Genomic DNA, 9,796 nt, shown 5'->3' with positions numbered 1-9,796 from the left:
TCACAATCTCTTTCAAATAATTAATAAATAAATAAATAAATAAATAATTCAAATGGTTTGGCCAAAACATCATAGTGTTTCATTCAACATTTCTTTCATATTAATTTACAAAAAAGCTGAGTAACACAGAGTTAAAGTTTTAGCACTGTAACACTTCAAATGAAAACACCACAGTTTAAAAATAAAATATGGAACCATTACATTGTGCTCTGCTAATATATTAAAGAACAGTCTTTAGTTTAGAAACAATAATAGCTGCCAACTTTTGAGTTTAGCTTGGAGTGAGGGGGGGGGGGTAAACAATACACTTATTACACAATAAGTGTATTGTGATTGTCACTAACATTTTAGTAACTAAACTGAATTTTATTAGGTTTAGTGACAACATGTTACAATGTTTACATGGTTCAATTACTAGTAGGCTAAGCTACGCTTTTTTATTATTTCAATTCAATTATTGTGATTTGATTTAATATTGACTTATTTGGATAAATATTAGGTAGGCTACACAAGATTATTTTTTCTCAAGAAAAAAACTACTCACCTAATGCTGTAAACATACAGAGAGCCCTGTCAGCTGGCTATTATTTAAGGTTAAATATAATGCATTTTTTTATTATAATAACAACTTTATTTAATGAAACAAGTAAAAATATAACAAATATGTAATATAGAACACATATTTAGCTAAATACTCTCTATAGCTATTTTTTCTTGCCAACTATGTGCTATAGCCTATATTATGTTCATTAAATGGCTTTCCTGAGGTAAATGTGACATAATTGTTCTCCAGCTATGTTATTGACCTCTTCACGCTGATGAAAAACACTGATTGATCGATATTTTGTATGAGGAATACATTTCGGTAAGTTGTACTGTATCTTTCAGTGTTCATTCATTCATAGATGATCGGTTCACGTGCGCTAGGGATCTGTCACGTCACATTTACAAGCGCCAAAACGGTATTGTTTGAATTTCGTAATAAATAGCGTGTCTCACGGTGAATGCGTGAGAGTTGGCAGCTCTAGCAGAAAGAGAGGAAAACAGTCGAAAAAGAAAGAAGGCAGACCTCAACTAAAACAGCCGGAACTTCTGGAACTAAAACTTCTGTTTCGGTGGTGACTGGCAGCTCTGTTTGGTGTCTTGACTTCACACTCTTGATTGATAAAGTAAAAGTCCAAGTCCGCGACCGCGACAACCGTTGTTTCTCTGGCGCGGCTGCACTTCTTTGAATCGCGAACTTCAGTAGAGTCTAAACTGATTGGCTGTAAAATGAACCAATCACAAGACATCTATAGGGGGGGGCACCTGGGGTGGCCAATCGAATTTCAGGGGGGGCCGGTGCCCCCCCTGGCCACCACGTAGACCCGCCCCTATATTGAGCAGTTTTAGGGTTGCCAACTTATGGAAAGGAAAAGGGACAATCGTGGTTCTTTATAGGAAAATAAGGGACGGAATAAGGGACACTCAAAATATTTGTACTGTAGGCTACCATGCAGTGCATATCATTTCAGAATTTGCAGGTATATATGTGTACAAAAGATGTATAAAAGGTTCTCAGACAAACACATTTGGGTAATTTCATGGAAAAAGCAACCACATTTCAGAAACTTTCCCAGCTCAAATTTTTTATTTTGTTAAAAAATATATTTCGAAGAAAGACAAACATAAATGAAGAAGAAAGCCAAAATATTTCACAAATATTTCATATTTCACAAAAGCCACAATTTTCACCTGAGATTTGAAGTCAGATTACAGAGGGGTTAAAATGACTTAAGAACCTCATCATTATTTTACTTTTACACAGAGATTGTTAGGTTGACTATTTAGCTAAATCGGTTGACTTTAGCCATCTTTGTTTCATTATAGCTATGCCAACAGTGACATTTTTAAAATGGGAAAAAAACACTACTTTTTGTTTTTTGCCTGAAATGTGCATGCCTGCAACTCATTTTAAAAACATCTTAATATCCTTTTAGATTCTAATTCTTAACACACTTTTATTTTGGTTTCTTACTTTTTAAGGCCGAATATGGTTCATTTTAAGTCCCAATTTATAGGGATGTTAATGTGGCTCCATGAGTAAATTAGTAGCCTACACATTTTCAATGGTCGCACATTTTCTGAAGAACAAATAAAGTTGAAACTAGAAATGTATCTTGTTATTTTTTTCTATCACAATTGAACATTACTGACACAGGAAGGAAAGTGATATTTATTATAGTTAATTTTTTACCCTATTTATGTGTCTTGCCTAAGTTGCCTTCAAAATTGTTCACTGAAAGTTTCTTTGGCAAAGTTTCCCTTTGGAAAAAAAAAACCCTTTGGAAACTTTTACGATTGTAAACTACACACATCTGAAGATTAACCTAAATACTGAGTATTTTGTGCTTTTATTTCATTGCTAACCTCGTTAAGTTGTACGCAGTGAATGACAGTGTGTTTGGTCTCGTCTCTTCCAGATCTTGGTTCAGGGTGGCGTTACGTACAGAGACGAGCTCTGGCATAAAGAATGTTTCTTGTGTTCGGGTTGTAAAGTCCAGCTGGCCGGACAGCCTTTCACAACCAGAGCCGGATTAACGCAAAGGCAAACTAGGCACGTGCCTAGGGCCCGATTGGCGGGATGGGGCCCAGACAGAGGGACAAAAAAAAAAAAAAAAATGTACAAATGTCCTATCTACAATTTATTTCAATATTTATTTATTAACTAAAAATAGTGACGATGTTTATCTTAACCATAGACTGTTACATTACTACAGTTAAACCAATTAATGTGTCCGTTACAAAGCGGGTGCCGGCTTCTGAAAGTATGTGTAAAGAACGCATCCATCAGGTGCTGCGAGGCAAAAGCCTAATAAGCACACAAAGAAGCACATCTAATAATGCAGGTGTGTGAGTTGTCGTCATCTATTTTGGAGTGATTGCAATGTATTCTAAATATAAACTTGTACTGTAGATCAGCGTCATTTCTGGAAAAATCATTCACCGCTTTATTACGAGTTTAAAAGAGCGCGAGCGTAACGTGCCCAAGACGCGACGCTTTGAATTTGCGCGTACAATGAATAACATCGCGTCGGGAGCTGACTAGTAAAAAAGCTACACAATTAAAAGACAAGACGTCTGTATTCTAAGTTAAAAAGCCAACACACTACAACATTTTTAAATGTTTCAAATAAAGGATCTCATATCTATGGGTCTATCTTCTAAATTCTGCTGATGATTAGATTCCTGACATTACGCCAATAATATCACTTTATATATTTTTTTCTGCTCAGTAGCGATCGTGTCTTTCTCTTCCACTTGATTTGTGTATAGCATATTTAAGGTAGCAATGCAATATAAAATCACTTATGCTCATCTACTGAAGTGGGATTCTGGAACTGTGAATAAATTGAATAAAACAGCAAAATAACAACAACAACAATAACATCTTCATTAAACAAAAAAGAGATTACCTTAGATAAAGTTTGATTAATATGTACATACAGTACCGGTAAAAGTCTGGACCCATTACTATTTTTAATGTTTTTGAAAGAAGTTTATTATTATGCTCTACAAGCCTGCATTTATTTGATCAAAAATACAGAGAAAAAAAAACAGGAATATTCAGCAAGGATGTGTTAAATATATAAAAAGTGACAGTGAAGACTTTTTTAAAACAACTTTTTAATAATCAAAGATCCTGAAAAAAAGTATCACAGGTTATAAAATAAATATTAAGCACCATTTCTAACATAATAAATCAGAATGATCACGTGGCACTAAATTCAGCTTTGCATCACAGAAATATAAAGTATAGTAAAATAGAAAACCATTATTTTAAATTTTAACTATTTTCACTATATTATTTTTCTGTATTTTTGATCAAATAAATCCAGGCTTGATGAGCATAAGAGACTTCTTTCAAAAACATTAAAAATAGTAATGTGTCCAAACTTATGTACCGTGTAAGTAAAAATATACTGCTTTTAAAATTAAATGTTGTATAAATAAAAAGGTTAGGAATCATTTTTGTTTCAAGTGTTTTTTTATTGGGGGTGGGGGGCCTCCAACATGAATTTTGCCTAGGGCCTCCTAATGTCTAGAACCGGCCCTGTTCACAACGCAGGGTGAAGATCCGTTCTGTGTGAAGTGCTTCAGTAACCTGTACGCCCAAACATGTGCCGCCTGCGACAAACCCATCACAGGTCAGTGTGTGTTAATGTGTCCTTATAACAAGAGGATCTTCATTAGTAGTTCCTTCAGCTGAGAACAGAAACACTGGCAGAAACAAGAGACAGTTGTCACATAAACAGGGTCGTGTGTTTGGAGCTGTTGAGTGTGTTTGAATAAACTTCTGCTTGTTCATCGGGACTCAAGAGTCTCTCATCCACCGGGTCATGACCTGTGAGAATATAATATCTAACTCAAATATCAATATTATCAAACTGTTTATATGTTTTAACCCAAAGTGTTTGTGCTAGTGCTAGTGTTTGATACGCACATTTCTAAAACATGATCAAAACTTTGCTGAAAACTTGTACACGATCTACTACATGCCACTTATTGTATGAGTGATAGTTTATACATTTTTAGCAAGTACTGTAAAAGGCCTTTTAGTGTAAATTTAACTTAAACGTCCCCCTTCAGGTCGTGGTTCACGTGTCTTTTTGCTGTGAAATCTTGATTTTTTTTAAGTAAATGTAAGAATAACGTTTATATTGTTAGTAATATTCTAAGATGAACACTTATTGGACTGAAACAACTTAGGCTTGCTTAATTTTTCATACATCTGTTTTTTAGGAAAAATCATGTTCAAATGTGAGAATTAAATATGATACATTTATTTGTTCATCTCTCAGTCATCATTGTTTTGCATTATATGTTTTGCCTCCACAAGATTTGATTATAAAACTAAGCATTTAAATATCATCTAACTAAGATATTGGGAGATATAGAGTGACAATAGATTTTTACATGGACTGTATGCTATACTGTTATAAAGATCTCAATGGTTTACATTACAAACAATCAGAATTTCATCCATTTATGGGGCATATAAATATCAGCAACAACAAATTGCATGTTTTTACTCAGTTTGGACCTTTCAATAATATTGTTGTATTTATAGGCTACAGTATATATATATATGTACTCATCCTCATGTTGTTCCAACCCCAATGACTTCTTCTATGGAACGTAAAAAGAAGATATTACGTAGAAAGTCCATGCTGCTCTTTTCCATTTAATGAAAGTGAATGGAGACTGGGGCTGTCAAGCTACAGTATAAAAGTGACAAATAAAATCACAAAAGTAGTCAAGCAAAACATGACTTCAGATAACTTAAACACATAACATACAAGTTGTATAAACCATTTCTGTGTTGCTTTTTTAGTCATTTAAGGAGCTCAACAGACCTAGTCCCTATTCACTTTCATTATGTATATAAGAATTTTTTTTGGTTACACAGAAATAAGCAAGCAGTTTAAGTTTGGAACAACATTGAGTAAAACACGTTTAGGATAACAAAGCTGTAAAGACACTGGTAATTTTAGGACATTATCTGTTAAGTTTACAGACTTTTCTATTAACCATAAATTCCATAAAAAATCACAACACAATTCATAATTCAAAATACGGGTAAAACACCTGTGAAACATCAATATGGAAAATTCCTTCATTAACATGTTATGGAAAATTTTGATTTTCATTGATTTGCAGTATTGATTTTCATTGACTCTCAGTAAAACATTGAAATGACCTTCTATACGTGGTCTACGTGGTAAAACTGACATGTATGTGTTTCTCTTAATGCTGGGTAACAGGTGGGACGTCAGGAGGCGGCAGAATGAGAAGGGACCTCTGACTTCTAGGGTCAGAGGTCGCCCAATTTAGAACTTGTGAGTTTGTAAGAACAAACTTAGCAGTATCAGAAAACTAGCAGGGAAGCCTCTCCTTGTTTAGATCAGGGCCTGTAAGCAGAAGACCTTGAAAGCAGTATAAAGACTCCTGCCCTCCCTCTCGTCGTCGCACTTGTTTCACATACTGTACTGGTGACTTCTGTGTGGCAACTGGGCCTTCTTGCAAGAATAACTTGCATTAGGGGTGGGAATCTTTTACCATCTCACGATTCGATTCGATTCCGATTCTTGAGGCCACGATTCGATTCAAAATCGATTTTCGATTCAAAAAGATTTTCGATTCAAAACAATTCGATTTTATTCATAATGATTTCTAATCAGGTTTCTGATCATGATCTACTCTCATCTGCTTTGCTATACAGAATGACAAACATAATGACAGACATTAAAGTGTCTTTTTCACATTTATTAAGTTCAATTCTCAGGGAAGTGCCTTTTATCAAAAACATTGAAAAAATGTTTTTACTTGGTACTTTTAAAGCAAAGTATTTATGATGACCCATAACGAACTTACTTCTAATACTTCCTATATTAATTTTATTAATAAAACAAATGGAAGTGATTTGGCAAGTCAACTGTAAGGTTACATTTGCCAGCATATGTCCCAACATTGCTGAGAACCAACAGGAAAATAAATGTGTGCTTGTACTAGCAGCATACTTGTAGTAAATTAATACAAACTTCAGCATATTCTGAATCTCTAGCATAGTAGCATTTAATAATAGACTTCTAACCAACATCCTCTTGTTATTTCCAATTAGCAATATAATCCTTCACACACAAAAAAAACAAAAACATTTTGCTGTAGCAAATTCACAAACAGTTTTCGTTCAAAAATATAGAATTATGTACCAGAAGCTATCATAACGTATAATGCTTGTGGACTTATGCATATTCTGAATAATTAGTAACATACAAAGTCGCTATTGACTTATAGTAGGCTACACAACTAAATAATAAGTTATGACTTGAAATGTTTGCTGTATACCACAATCAAAAACAGCTTATACAAAGAAAGTGAATGAACATCTGCAGAGAGTAACTTACAGTCAAAATGTAACTTTTTGTGACTGGCATTGCACATTTGGCGCTTAGCCATCATGCGTCCGTTATGTGCGCGTCTCTGTTATGTGCACGCCTCAGACTGTCCGCGCACGTGCACGTCCGCTTCGGAGTTCCGCCTTTTGCGTTCCGTCAATGTTACGTTATTAGAATTTTTTTTTTTTAGAAAATCGATTTTTGACATTTGTGAATCGATTCAGAATCGTCCACGTCCCGAATCGCGATTCATCTAAGAATCGATTTTTTCCCCCACCCCTACTCAGCATGGTGGCGTTGGTATATCGTTCCCCATAGCGTCATTCTGACGTAGTGTAGAGTTCCCTTTCAAAAGGGAACGTCTCAGGTTACGACTGTAACCTATGTTCCCTGAGAACAGGGAACGAGACACTACGTCTTCCTGCCATGCCTCGGGGCCTGCCTGCAACAGTCCCTTCAGACGATAGGATGTTGTCATGTGTGCAAGGCTCCCCTTTATACATCCAGGTCGCGCGCTCATCATTCAAGCTGATGATGCACAGGCTGTCGCCGGTCAACATGATTGACGTGAGTTGATACTTGATTTCAGACACCTGTCACGCCTGAGGCGTTCCCCATAGCGTCATTCTGACGTAGTGTCTCGTTCCCTGTTCTCAGGGAACATAGGTTACAGTCGTAACCTGAGACGTTCTTCCACAAAAAAGTTAGTACTAATAAATATAGAAGCTGCACATGTAACAACATTAAATGTAACATAAACCCTAATGTACATAACTGATTAGAAAAAAAACGACGAAGAAAACTATGTCGAAATAGGTATTTCAACAAAAATACATCAAATGTGAAGTGTCACGCAGGGAATTGTGGGAATGTCAATTTACGTTTTTCACTGTAATTTATACAATGACTTGTTCATTTTACCTCCAAAAACTTTTAAAAAATGACATTAAATGTACGGTTATATCTATCACAGTTATTTACCGTATATATTTACCGAAACTTTCTGTAATTAACAGTTTTTCACTGTAGCATTTTTACAGTCTTTTACTGTTAAAATCACAATTTTTGGTAATAGACCTACTGTTATGATGCAGGAATGAAGCGGAGAGAGAATCCATACGCAAGCACTAAATTTAATAAAACAACAAGGAAAACCAGGGCAAACAATGGAACACAAATCTCAGGACAGAAACATGACAACAGCTACAGCAAACAACGACCGACACCCAACAACTGAAGCACAGAGGTTTAAATACACAGGCAAACAAGCTAAACAAGATAACAAGGGGGTGTGGTTAATCATAAACACCTGGGAGACTAATAAACAAGAAAAACTACAAAGGACTACAAAACATGGCACAAAACAGGAAATAACAAAAGTCCACACAAGACAAGGGGAACACAAGACAGGAATCATGACATAGCCCCCCACTTAATGAGCGGATTCCAGACGCTCCTCAGCAAAAGTCCAGGAGGGTGGTGAAGCGGAGGCGGACCCGGGGGCGGGATGGAGGGCCAGGCCCGTGGAGCGGAAGAGGGCCCGGATACTGCAGCAGGACAGGAGGCCAAGGCGGAGCAGGCAGTGCAGGCGTCCGAGGCGGAGACGACCCTTCATGCGGCCAGGGCGGAGACGACCCTTCGGGCGGCCAGGGCGGAGACGACCCTTCGGGCGGCCAGGGCGGAGACGACCCTTCGGGCGGCCAGGGCGGAGACGACCCTTCGGGCGGCCAGGGCGGAGACGACCCTTCGGGCGGCCAGGGCGGAGACGACCCTTCGGGCGGCCAGGGCGGAGACGACCCTTCGGGCGGCCAGGGCGGAGACGACCCTTCGGGCGGCCACGGCGGAGACGACCCTTCGGGCGGCCACGGCGGAGACGACCCTTCGGGCGGCCACGGCGGAGAAGACCCTTCGGGCGGCCACGGCGGAGAAGACCCTTCGGGCGGCCACGGCGGAGAAGACCCTTCGGGCGGCCACGGCGGAGAAGACCCTTCGGGCTGCCACGGCGGAGAAGACCCTTCGGGCGGCCACGGCGGAGAAGACCCTTCGGGCGGCCACGGCGGAGAAGACCCTTCGGGCGGCCACGGCGGAGAAGACCCCTCGGGCGGCCACGGCGGAGAAGACCCTTCGGGCGGCCAAGGCGGAGATGACCCCTCGGGCGGCCACGGCACTGGAACAGACACCGGCTCAGGAACTGGAACAGACACCACCGGCTCAGGAACTGGAACAGACACCACCGGCTCAGGAACTGGAACAGACACCACCGGCTCAGGAACTGGAACAGACACCACCGGCTCAGGAACTGGAACAGACACCACCGGCTCAGGAACTGGAACAGACACCACCGGCTCAGGAACTGGAACAGACACCACCGGCTCAGGAACTGGAACAGACACCACCGGCTCAGGAACTGGAACAGACACCACCGGCTCAGGAACTGGAACAGACACCACCGGCTCAGGAACTGGAACAGACACCACCGGCTCAGGAACAGGTACAGACACCACCGGCTCAGGAACAGACACCACCGGCTCAGGAACAGACACCACCGGCTCAGGAACAGACACCACCGGCTCAGGAACAGACACCACCGGCTCAGCGGCGGCCATCTTGTCAGGGGACATAGGCTCGGCGGCGGCCATCTTGTCAGGGGACACAGGCTCGGCGGCGACCATCTTGCTAGGGGACACAGGCTCGGAGACGGCCATCTTGTCAGGGGACACAGGCTCGGCGGCGGCCATCTTGTCAGGGGACACAGGCTCGGCGGCGGCCATCTTGTCAGGGGACACAGGCTCGGCGGCGGCCATCTTGTCAGGGGACACAGGCTCGGCGGCGGCCATCTTGTCAGGGGACACAGGCTC

This window comes from Scardinius erythrophthalmus (genome assembly GCF_964197995.2).
Source record: "Scardinius erythrophthalmus genome assembly, chromosome: 10".
Classification (NCBI taxonomy): domain Eukaryota; kingdom Metazoa; phylum Chordata; class Actinopteri; order Cypriniformes; family Leuciscidae; genus Scardinius; species Scardinius erythrophthalmus.
This window is presented reverse-complemented; position numbering follows the sequence as displayed.